This window comes from Procambarus clarkii, chromosome 2, assembly GCF_040958095.1.
Source record: "Procambarus clarkii isolate CNS0578487 chromosome 2, FALCON_Pclarkii_2.0, whole genome shotgun sequence".
NCBI classification, from domain to species: domain Eukaryota; kingdom Metazoa; phylum Arthropoda; class Malacostraca; order Decapoda; family Cambaridae; genus Procambarus; species Procambarus clarkii.
This window is the reverse complement of record NC_091151.1, coordinates 50433300-50446225: the sequence shown is the minus strand read 5'-3', so window position 1 is coordinate 50446225 and position 12926 is coordinate 50433300. Positions and strand designations below refer to the sequence as shown.

The window sequence follows — 12926 nt, the reverse complement described above, 5'->3', positions numbered from 1 at the left end:
CGACACTTGATTTACAAGAAATATTTTTTTTAGTGATGTGGTAATTTACAAATTTTTGACAACTATTTTGATACTGGTGAGTGTTGATAGTGATTATTGAAAGATGCAATAAACCAGTAGATTGCTTTTGAATTGTAATGTTATTCAAAAACATTTATAATAATCAGTGATACCTTTAATGTTGTTAAAACTATTGTTTTCACGTAGTGATCCTTTATCGGGACCATTTCCGAAGTGGTTTCAATTTCTCAACATATATTTCTTACCTGATGGAGCTAATCCGTCGTAATATGACTGGCCTTTGTCAACAAGAGGGCTTTAGTTTACTGGCCTTTGTCAACAAGAGGGCTTTAGTTTACTGGCCTTTGTCAACAAGAGGGCTTTAGTTTACTGGCCTTTGTCAACAAGAGGGATTTAGTTTACTGGCCTTTGTCAACAAGAGGGATTTAGTTTATAACAAAACACACAACGTTGTCTTCATGTTAAATGTTTAAATGTGAAAGCTCTCACATTAGGGGCTCGTATTTTAATATTTTATGACAAAATAGTAATAATTATAACCTATTGTGTTTATAGAGGTTTCATTAGGCTTCAGGTTATTGTAATGTTGGCTGTTTTGGGGTCAATTTCTTGTTCTTGGATATTACAGAATATTATGAAGTACTTAGTGGCTTAAGGGGTCATTAAGATAACAGCAGTTAAGAGATAATTCTAGATATAGTGGATAAGGTCAGTGATTGCTGAGGTCCGGTTGCTGATTCTTATGGCGATTGTTAACTATATATATAGTTAACTATATAATTATATAAATATAACTATATAGGGGGCCTGACAGCTGAGTGGACAGCCCTTCGGATTCGTAGTCCTGACGTTCCGGGTTCGATCCCCGGTGGAGACGGAAACAAATAGGCAGGGTTTCTTTCACCCTGATTAATGGTGAATCAGGGTGAACCTATTTACTGTTACTTAGCAGTAAATAGGTACCTGTGAGTTACAGCTGCTACCGGCTGCTTCCTGGGGGGGGTAACAAAAAGGAGGCCTGGTCGAGGACCGGGCCGCGGGGACGCTAAGCCCCGAAATCAGCTCAAGATAACCTCAAGATGGTCTCGATGAGTTGGTGTGGTTGGTATGACTGGTCTCAGGGTTGGTGTGGTTGGTATGACTGGTCTCAGGGGTGGTGTGGTTGGTATGACTGGTCTCAGGGGTGGTGTGGTTGGTATGACTGGTCTCAGGGTTGGTGTGGTTGGCATGACTGGTCTCAGGGTTGGTGTGGTTGGCATGACTGGTCTCAGGGTTGGTGTGGTTGGTATGACTGGTCTCAGGGGTGGTGTGGTTGGTATGACTGGTCTCAGGGGTGGTGTGGTTGGTATGACTGGTCTCAGGGGTGGTGTGGTTGGTATGACTGGTCTCAGGGTTGGTGTGGTTGGTATGACTGGTCTCAGGGTTGGTGTGGTTGGCATGACTGGTCTCAGTATTTTTCGTGGGGAGTTCTTGGTCAGAAAATCCCATGACACGATTATCCAAGACGTATTTCTATCCTCAAGAGGCTTTTCTAGAGACTGATATGGTGTGTGGGGGGGGGGGGTGTCACAATAGGGTTTCATTTTTAAGTAACGCTTCCGACTCCTTGGGTGCTAACGAGAGGTTGGTACTGGGTGCCGGTATTCACCCTCCGTGGGTGCCGGTATTCACCCTCCGTGGGTGCCGGTATTCACCCTCCGTGGGTGCCGGTATTCACCCTCCGTGGGTGCCGGTATTCACCCTCCGTGGGTGCCGGTATTCACCCTCCGTGGGTGCCGGTATTCACCCTCCGTGGGTGCCGGTATTCACCCTCCGTGGGTGCCGGTATTCACCCTCCGTGGGTGCCGGTATTCACCCTCCGTGGGTGCCGGTATTCACCCTCCGTGGGTGCCGGTATTCACCCTCCGTGGGTGCCGGTATTCACCCTCCGTGGGTGCCGGTATTCACCCTCCGTGGGTGCCGGTATTCACCCTCCGTGGGTGCCGGTATTCACCCTCCGTGGGTGCCGGTATTCAGTCACATTCCGTAGATAAACACACACACATGCGGAGGAGGCAAACCAAGCCACCTTGGAGGATTTTGACTTTACCAGTGATGAAGCAAAAAGTAATCGGCAGGAGCTGAATGTGACAAAGGCTGTTGGGCCTGACAGAATCTCACCATAGATACTAAAAGTGCAGAAGCACTAAGTGTGCCCCACTGTTGTATAACAGGTCACTGGAAACAGGAGACCTACCGGATAGCTGGAAGACAGCTAATGTAGTCCCAATATACAAAAAGGGTGACACGCAAGAGGCACTGAACTACAGGCCAGTTTCCCTAACTTGTATACCATGCAAGGACATGGAGAAGATTGTGAGGAAAAAGCTTGTAGAGCATCTGGAGGGAAATGGCTTTGTAACACACCACCAGCATGGGTTCAGAGATGGTAAATCATGCCTCACAGGTTTAATAGAATTCTATGACCAAGCAACAAAAATTAGGCAAGAAAGAGAAGGGTGGGCAGACTGCATTTTCTTGGACTGTCAGAAAGCTTTTGACACTGTACCCCATAAAAGTCTGTTATGAAAGTTGGAGCAACAGACAGGAGTAAAAGGTAAGGTGCTCCAGTGGATAAGGGAGTATCTAAGCAACAGAAAACGGCGAATAACCGTGAGAGGGGGTGGGGGGGGGACACATCAGAGTGGCGAGATGTCACCAGTGGAGTCCCACAGGGCTCTGTACTTGGATCCATTCTATTTCTAATATATATGTAAACTATCATCCAGAGGGTATAGACTCACTCCTCTCCATGTTTGCTGATGATGCAAAAATTGAGGAGAATCAAAACAGATAATGATAGACAGAGACTACAGGACGACCTGGACATGCTGGAGGATTGGTCTAGAAAATGGCTACTAAAGTTCAACTCTGGAAAGTGCAAAGTAATGAAATTAGGCGAAAGGAGCAGAAGGCTGAACACTGGGGTACCATCTGGGAGGTGAAATCCTTTCAAGAGTCAAATAGAGAGAGAGAGAGAGAGAGAGAGATCTGGGGTTGATATCACACCAAACCTGTCCCCAGAGGCCCACATCAAAAGACAGCGTCTGGGATGCTCTCGGACGCAGGTTCGAATCCTCGTCACGGCCCTTGTGGATTTGTTCATAGGGGGTACATAATAACGAAAGAAATTCTTAAAGAAATTGAATATGATGATAGCGCCTGCGAAACCCAACTATGATCCACTGAAAGTGTAGTGCTTCGTGCCCTTTACTCACCACTATGTACGGCAGTTACACACTCCTTGCAGCGCCACTACCCGCATCCGGTATACATAACCGCCTCCATTACCACACCATAACCCGGTAACACGTCTAGTCTAACACACTCAGAGTAACAAATAACAAAGTAACAAAAGAGGTAATTACCCAAATAAAAGGCCATACCAGTATGTGACTAGCGGGACCAACAGAACATTATATCTTAGGATGTTTGTCATAGTTGCTTGTCTAGCTGACTAGTGCAAGGAGGCGACGCTATGTATTAAGGAATTTTGTCAACCCTCGAGTTTCTGAATGAAGTAAATTACTTAATGGTCCACCAAAATTGGCTCAAAGGACTACAGTGATTGGTTCAATGAAAATGCAAGCGTGGATTGGCTGCTGTGTTTGTTACGTGACTGGCTGCCATTGGTCTAGAATGTGGTGACGTAGTATAAGTGTTGATGATACGGCATGTCATTGGCGAACGAGGGTGGTGACGTTGATGTGCGGGGTGTCAATTAGCGGGAACTGAAGTCGCTTGTTCGTGAGTGGTTGACGGCACTGGAGTTCTTCCTGTTGCCTACTTGTCATACCTTGTGCAACAACTAGGCTAGTTAGTACAGACCGAACCCTTCCCAATCCTCCCCCTCCACTTTTGGTTATTCATCTTAGTTTAATCACGCATTTTCTTGTTATAACATGTTCATTGGGTCAGAATTAGTGGTTCAATAAGACGTTTCTCCCTTCCCATCCTAATAAGGTTGTTTGGATGGCAATGCTGCCAGTCCTTCAACATCTTGAGTGAATTTTCAACTGTTGCCACTCAAAAGTGGGATGTTTCTCTCATGCTGAGTGGTATGGGTTGTCCTATTACAGTTCTTCGCTGCTTCTGCCCTCGCACCACTCTAGTAACTTGCAAATGATACTTATTATTGATAATGGTTCACTGGTTCTTGTCATCCCCATTTCTTGTATATTCACATCCTATGGTCATTCATTAATTTTATTTATTTATGGTACACCCTATACTCATTCCATGGGTGGCGGTGGTGGAAAGTGTTAGAGGCACATAATGGGTTCAGGAACCTACTGTGTGAAGGTACACATAAATCACATTAACGTGATATATAAGAGACAATCTACTAGGTCAATGAGGTGGGAGTATTGTAAGTGAGCGGTGGTCTAGTGGGAGAGTGTGCGGCTGGCAATGGCAAGGTCGTAGGTTCGCGACCACCTCAATGTCATAGTGATTTTCTCAATGGTGAAGGTGTTAGGAATGATCGAAATGGAGACGTAATAGTGATAGGGTGTGCTTGTTGTGAAGGAAATTATAGAGATTTGTTATGGATGATTGGGGCATGATAGGAATGGCTGGGATACGTTTGGGGGGGGGGGGTTATGGGGTGCTAGGTCAGGTGAGCTGACGTGAACAAATCCACAAGGGCCGTGACGAGGATTCGAACCTGCGTCCCGGAGCATCCCAGACACTGCCTTAATCGACTGAGCTACGACAGGGTAATAACTCCCTTCATTTGATGCATCACGTTAGAGTGATCTCTGTGTGAGGTGATGTGTGTTACGGCTGGTCTTGGTCTCAGAAAGGTCAGAGCTTATTTTAGGAATGATCTAACCTTTTTTTTATAGTTTATTGAACAGAAGTTTCCATTTATTTACAAAATGTACAATGGCAACCATCATATAGGGTATACATTTTGTGGTGTTCTCCGTGTAGAGTTAGGTTGGTTAGACAACCCATAGTGTGGTGTTGAACAAGTCCACAAGGGCCGTGACGAGGATGTGGCTGTGTTCATTTGATGCATCACGCTACTGTGATTTGTGTGTGTATAGTGTGGTGTTGTTGAGCACTCAACAACACTGTGATTTAAGAGCTTTTTCAGTGACAAACTGTGTTGCCAACACAAGTTGTCACACTTGCCTCCATTCACTATGAAACCCAAATTTGATTGTTAGTGTTGCTGTGTCATGAGCGTTGTATTGTATGTGTCCTGGTCTTCGTTGTTGTATTGTATGTGTCCTGGTCTTCGTTGTTGTATTGTATGTGTCCTGATCTTCGTTGTTGTATTGTATGTGTCCTGATCTTCGTTGTTGTATTGTATGTGTCCTGGTCTTCGTTGTTGTATTGTATGTGTCCTGGTCTTCGTTGTTGTATTGTATGTGTCCTGGTCTTCGTTGTTGTATTGTATGTGTCCTGATCTTCGTTGTTGTATTGTATGTGTCCTGATCTTCGTTGTTGTATTGTATGTGTCCTGGTCTTCGTTGTTGTATTGTATGTGTCCTGATCTTCGTTGTTGTATTGTATGTGTCCTGGTCTTCGTTGTTGTATTGTATGTGTCCTGGTCTTCGTTGTTGTTTTGTATGTGTCCTGGTCTTCGTTGTTGTATTGTATGTGTCCTGGTCTTCGTTGTTGTATTGTATGTGTCCTGGTCTTCGTTGTTGTATTGTATGTGTCCTGGTCTTCGTTGTTGTATGTGTCCTGGTCTTCGTTGTTGTATTGTATGTGTCCTGGTCTTCGTTGTTGTATGTGTCCTGGTCTTCGTTGTTGTGACCGTGTGTCCCCCCCCCACACCCCCCCCCCACCCTCTCTGCTGGTGGGGGGCGGGGGTTGTGGAAGTGATCTTATCGGCTAGATGATATCACAACACAGGTCAAATAAAAATGACAAGTCGGAGGCTGACTGTCACCTGCTCTAGGGATGCCAGGCTGACCTGTGTAGTATTATGGAGACGTGTTTGCATGTATATTGATCCACCGGACATTTATAACCGGATAATCTTGGACAAAAAACGGATAAGCAGGCCGTAGTATTGATCTGCCTCCCCCCCCCCCCACCTATCGCCTTCCCCTATTACCCAGTCCATTGCACGCCCCCCCCCCCCCCCCGCAGTCACGAACGGTGCTCATCATACCTCAGGCAGAATGGACCCCACCCCTGCCTCAACCAATGAGAGACCAGGAATGCACCTCGGTACCGCCAATCCAAACTAGAGGCTGTAAGAGCCTGGCGTATGCTTGATAACTTGGGTATTTTGTGACCATGCAAATGACGAAGCGTATACTTAAACTATTTAAATGAGCGGATGAGCTGGGGGGGGGGCTAAATGGATGGGGTTAGTAATGGGGAGATGTATGAGGGTGCGCGGAAACCGTGAGTAAGTGGCGGCCTGTGCCTACGTCACGGGTGGCGCGATGTGTCACGTGGCGCCCTCACGCCCACATGGTGTACGGCGCCTCCAGGGGAGGTGGGCGGTGTGTGTACTCCACCTGGCACACTTGTGGCAGGTGGTGGTGGGGTGTCTACCACCACCACCACCTGGCCCACTGGCGGGGAGGTGGGGGGAGTGTCTGCCACCACCTGGCCCACTGGCGGGATGTCTGCCACCACCTGGTCCACTGGCGGGGAGGTGGGGGGGGGGGGTGTCTACCACCACCACCTGGCCCACTGGTGGGGGGGGGGTGTCTACTACCACCTGACCCACTAGGCGGGGAGGTGGGGGAAGCACGGACTACCTGGCCCACCCTCAGGATCTCGGGGAGAGGGGGGGGGGGATGGAATCAGGCCAGGTGGGCTTCCCTGGGGGAGGGGCAAGCACACAACACCTTGCCCCACCCTTAGTAAATTCTAGGAGAGACCAGCACCACCTCCCAACCTCGGGTAGGGTGTTGGGACTTGGTCTGCCTGGTCTGGTGTTGGGCAGTTTAAGGGGTGCGCCTACTGACTCGCCCTAAGGTAGGTGGGGGGCGCGTACCACTACACACTCTTTGGGAAGGTGGTAGCCACTCTCGTCACCTGGCAGCCCGATGTAAACAATACTCAAAGGCACATAGTTTGAGGCCAACAAGTAATACGAGAGCTACACAGTTGAGGCAGGCAAGTGTGTCCTCTCCCGCAGCAGCCAGTATCTGTAGCAGTTGTGGGGAGCGAGCGCTGCTTTCAGTCCCACCACCAACAATATGGGGGTAAAACACACACACACACACACACACACACACACACACACACACAGGTGTAGCTGGTAAGGTGCTCCAGTGGATAAGGGAGTATCTAAGCAATAGGAAGCAGAGAGTTACGGTGAGGGGTGAGACCTCCGATTGGCGTGAAGTCACCAGTGGAGTCCCACAGGGCTCTGTACTCGGTGCTATCTTGTTTCTGATATATGTAAATGATCTCCCGGAGGGTATCGATTCATTTCTCTCAATGTTTGCGGACGATGCTAAAATTATGAGAAGGATTAAAACAGAAGAGGACTGTTTGAGGCTTCAAGAAGACCTAGACAAGCTGAAGGAATGGTCGAACAAATGGTTGTTAGAGTTTAACCCAACCAAATGTAATGTAATGAAGATAGGTGTAGGGAGCAGGAGGCCAGATACAAGGTATCATCTGGGAGAGGAAATTCTTCAGGAGTCAGAGAAGGAAAAAGACTTGGGGGTTGATATCACGCCAGACCTGTCTCCTGCAGCACATATCAAGCGGATAACATCAGCGGCATATGCCAGGCTGGCCAACATACGAACGGCATTCAGAAACTTCTGTAAAGAATCATTCAGAACTTTGTATACCACATATGTCAGGCCAATCCTGGAGTATGCAGCCCCAGCATGGAGTCCATATCTAGTCAAGGATAAGACTAAACTGGAAAAGGTTCAAAGGTTTGCCACCAGACTAGTACCCAAGCTGAGAGGTATGAGCTACGAGGAGAGACTACGGGAATTAAACCTCACTTCGCTGGAAGACAGAAGAGTTAGGGGGGACATGATCACCACATTCAAGATTCTGAAGGGGATTGATAGGGTAGATAAAGACAGTCTATTTAACACAAGGGGAACACGCACAAGGGGACACAGGTGGAAACTGAGTGCCCAAATGAGCCACAGAGATATTAGAAAGAACTTTTTTAGTGTCAGAGTGGTTGACAAATGGAATGCATTAGGGGGTGATGTGGTGGAGGCTGACTCCATACACAGTTTCAAGTGTAGATATGACAGAGCCCGATAGGCTCAGGAATCTGTACACCTGTTGATTGACGGTTGAGAGGCGGGACCAAAGAGCCAGAGCTCAACCCCCGCAAACACAACTAGGTGAGTACACACACACACACACACACACACACACACACACACACACACACACACACACACACACACACACACACACGACACACACACACGACACACACACACGACACACACACACGACACACACACACGACACACACACACCACAATAGCGTGATGCATCAAATGAACAAATCTACAAGGGCCATGACGAGGGTTCGAATCTACGTCGGAGAGGGATCGTGACGTAGGTTCGAACCCTCGTTACGTCCCTAGTGGATTTGATCATTTAATATGGGGGTAGTAGGACATGAAGAGTGTGATGAGATTAAGGTAAAGTTTGAATGAGAATAAACTGGTGTTGAGAGAGAAGAGAAAGGAGAGGTGGTAAGTAGCGTGGTGACTGAGTCTGCTTCACACTGCAGGTTCATCGGGTTCAGACCGTACAAAGGACCAGCTCGAATGTTGTGGTAGACCGTTTACAAAATATTGCGGTTAGTTTGAAGCTTGCGGTGTGGTGGCTCTTCATGCTTGTCATCTATTCATTGTGAAACAACGAAAACAAGAGACTGTGATCAGTGTCTCTTGCATTAATGCTTTAGATAAAACACTTGATTTATAACGTCGTGCAATAATGCTTTTGGACGTTGTTGTTTGTGTGTGTGTGTATGTATATATATATATATATATATATATATATATATATATATATATATATATATATATATATATATATATATATATATATATATATATATATATATGACAATGTCAGACCACGGAGGAAAATGAAACAGGAAATTTCCTTAAGTACTTTCGTATATTAAATACATCTTCAGAAGGAAGGTTTGATTCCTTCTGAAGATGTATTTAATATACGAAAGTACTTAAGGAAATTTCCTGTTTCATTTTCCTCCGTGGTCTGACATTGTCACATTCTTAATCACGTGTTTATTTTCGTGATATACACACACACACACATATATATATATATATATATATATATATATATATATATATATATATATATATATATATATATATATATATATATATATATATATATATATATCATGTCTTGGGCAAATAATATAATATGCAACAGTGATCCAAGTATGCGGAAAACCACATGTGAAAACTAGAGAAAGCTTAAGGCGTTCTCGGCTACATGGCCTTGATCAGAGCAAAGTAGGCGGCGATGCTCTAACAAACGTGACCTACCATAAGCTTACCCTTCCGTTTATCTTTCTCTTTCCTTCTTACTTTCTCTTTCCTTCTTTCTCTTGTTTTCTCTTACGATACCTTCCTTATTCCTATTACTATCCCCTTATTGTTCTTATGTTCTTATTCCTATTGGTATCTTATTACTAGGCTATGGGTCCTAGTAGGGACCCATAGCCTCAGAGAAGAAAATAAAGAGTATTCAGAGATGATCTTGTTGATTCTCACTGAACACTTTAGTATTTTCTTCTACCACCCGTATTGTTTTTGTGTATATATACATATATATTTGTTTTATTTAAGCTTTGTTACAAAAAAAGGAGTTGTTTGTAAGGTACAAAGATGATTATCATAAGTTGTCGAGTTCCTCCAGTTCCTCAGATGGCGGGCAGGAACCCTGGATGCAGTGTGCACTTCCCCTCTGTATCGCCACGCTGAGGCGCTGGAAAAGAAAGCTGGCAGCTCTAGGGTCTCTTGTTTCAATTAGCCTAGAACCCAGTTCCTTATAAGAAAATGGTGGCACTCTTACTCCAGGCGCTGCTACATAGCCTTTCCGGCTTGGTGCCTTTTGATAATTACTTACTTACCCCAGGCGCCGAGTGTTTCAGAAGCAATGGGGACAAAATTGTAGTGGTGATCCAGTTCTCTGTACTTACGGGATTTGGCTGCTTCCCTGTGAGTGGCGGCGCCACCCGGTTGTGCAACACTGAAGTCAATGTAGGTGTTAGCCAGGGTTGACACACACATGTAGTCCCATACCAACTGCTTGTCATTCTTCCAGGGGTTCACGGTGATACCATCTGGGCGACCAATAAGAGCATCAGAGTCACGGGGCGTTAGGTAACGGGGTTCTGTGCTCGGCATCCAGGCATTCAGAAAGGGAAACTGAGGAGATGAGAACATTCCTAACAGATAACTTGGGAAACAGAGCTCAGAGGAAAGACGGCCCAAGACATGATGAACCTCACACATAAGTGTATGGAGGCAGCAGACAAGTTCGTCCCAGTCCAAAAGGAAAAAATGAAATGCAGACGAGAAACCCATGGTTTAATCAGGGATGTAAGCTAGCAAAGCGACTAAGTATAAGGGCGTGGAGAAATTATAAAAATAATAGGACACTAGTGAGCAGAGGAGGATACCAGAGCGGCAGGAATGAATGCGTCAGGGTGAGAAGAGAGGCAGAAAGACAATATGAAAATGACATAGCAAGCAAGGCAAAGCCTCAACCTAAATTGCTGCACAGCCACATCAGAAGAAAAACGATGCATTACCTGCTGAAGGAGCAGGTAATGAAACTGAGGATAGGGGTGGACAAATTCACTTCAAACTACAAGGAAGTTGCAAGGAACTCAAGAAATTCCAGCAGATCTTCACAGTAGAGCAAGGGGGAAGTACCAGAGATAAGAGAGGGACAATGTAACCAAACACCACTAGATGGGATTGTGATTACCAGGGGGGAGGTGAGGAAGCATATGCTAGAGTTGGAAATGACAAAGGCTATAGGCCTGGATGAATATCACCTTGGATACTGAAGGAAGGTGCAGAAGCTCTGTGCCAGCCACTCTCCATTGTGTATAACAAATCACTGGTAACAGGTGAACTGCCAAAAATTTGGAAGATGGCTAATGTAGTCCCGATATACAAGAAGGGGAATAGACAGGAATTGCTGAACTACAGGCCAGTGTCCCTAACTTGCATACCATGCAAAGTGGTGGAGAAGATTTTGTGAAAAAAGCTTGTAGAACATCTGGAGCGGAAGAGCTTTGAAACACATCAGCATGGATGGGTTCAGGGATGGCAAATCATACCTCGCAGAATTAATTGAATTCTATGACCAGGCAACAAAAATCGGGCAAGAAATAGAGGGCTGAGCAGACTGCATATTTTGGAATGCCAGAAAGCCTTTGACACAGTACCACACAAGAGACTAGTGCAAAAGCTGGAGATGCAGGCAGGAGTGAAAGGGAAGCTACTCCATCGGATACAGGAGTACCTAAGTAATAGAAGACAGCGAGTCACTGTGAGGGGTGAGGTCTCAGATTGGCGAGGCGTCACCAGTGGAGTCCCGCAGGGTTCAGTCCTTGGACCTATACTGTTTCTGATATATGTAAATGATCTCCCAAAGGGTATAGAATCGTTCCTCTCATCGTTTGCTGCTGATGCAAAAGTTATGAGGAGGATTAAGACAGAGGAAGATAGTATGAGGCGAATGGTCGAACAAATCGATACTAAAGTTCAACCCCAGTAAATGTAATTCAATGAAACTAGGCTGTGGAAACAGGAGGCCAGGCACAGGATACCGAATGGGAGATGAAGTTCTTCACGAAAAAGAGAGAGAAAGATCTAGGAGTTGAAATCACACCAAACCTGTCTCCTGAAGCCCACATAAAAATAATAACGTCTGCGACGTATGCAAGGCTGGCTTACATCAGAACTGCCTTCAGAAACAAGTGTAAGGAATCATTCAGAACCTTGTATGCCACATATGTAAGACCAATCCTGGAGTATGCGGCCCCAGCATGGAGCCCGTACCTTGTTAAGCACAAGACGAAGCTGGAAAAAGTTCAGAGGTATGCCACTAGGCTAGTCCCAGAACTAAGAGGAATGAGTTACGAGGAAAGGCTGCGTGAAATGCATATCACGTAGTTGGAAGACAGAAGGGTAAGAGGGAGACATGGTCACCACCTACAAAATTCTCAGGAATTGACAAGGTAGATAAGGATAAACTGTTTAACACGGGTGGTACGCGAAGTACTCAAATGAGCCACAAGGACGTTAGAAAGAACATTTTCAGTGTTAGAGTAGTTAACAGATGGAATGCATTAGGCAGTCATGTGGTGGAGGCTGACTCTATACACAGTTTCAAATGTAGGTATGATAAAGCCCAGTAGGCTCAGGAATCTGTAAACCAGTTGATTGACAGTTGAGAGGCGGGACCAAAGAGCCAGAGCTCAACCCCCGCAAGCACAATTAAGTGAGCACACACACACACAACGTGTGTGTGCCTTTGTAATGTAAATTACCGTTGTCAATTATGGATTAAAATATGGATTATCCGAAGTAGAGATTTCAGTAATATTTATGTGTGACCACTCGGGTGGTGCACATGTGACCGATGCGATGAGTCAGGTTTGGTGTGTTGGTGAGGTAAGCCATATAGCTGATGACTGCTGTAAAACACTGAAATGTTTACACAAGTCTGGTTGTGGTCAATTTTACATGCTGAGGTAAACGTTCATTATTTTGATGCAAAACAAACAACTTCCGATATGTTTAAACGCATAGACTCGCATAGGGTGGTAAACGGTGATGACCAAATTACCGGAGGCTGTTAGCGGGCGGATTTAAATAGTGTAATAAATGCCCAAT

The 12926-nt window shown here is 45.6% G+C and overlaps 1 protein-coding gene across 3 annotated transcripts in view; it reads left to right on the top strand.

Moving 5' to 3' along the window:
- Window positions 1-12926, top strand: part of mino (glycerol-3-phosphate acyltransferase mino) — a 107219-nt gene that overhangs the window by 27869 nt on the left and 66424 nt on the right. The gene's annotated exons all lie outside the window — the stretch shown is intronic.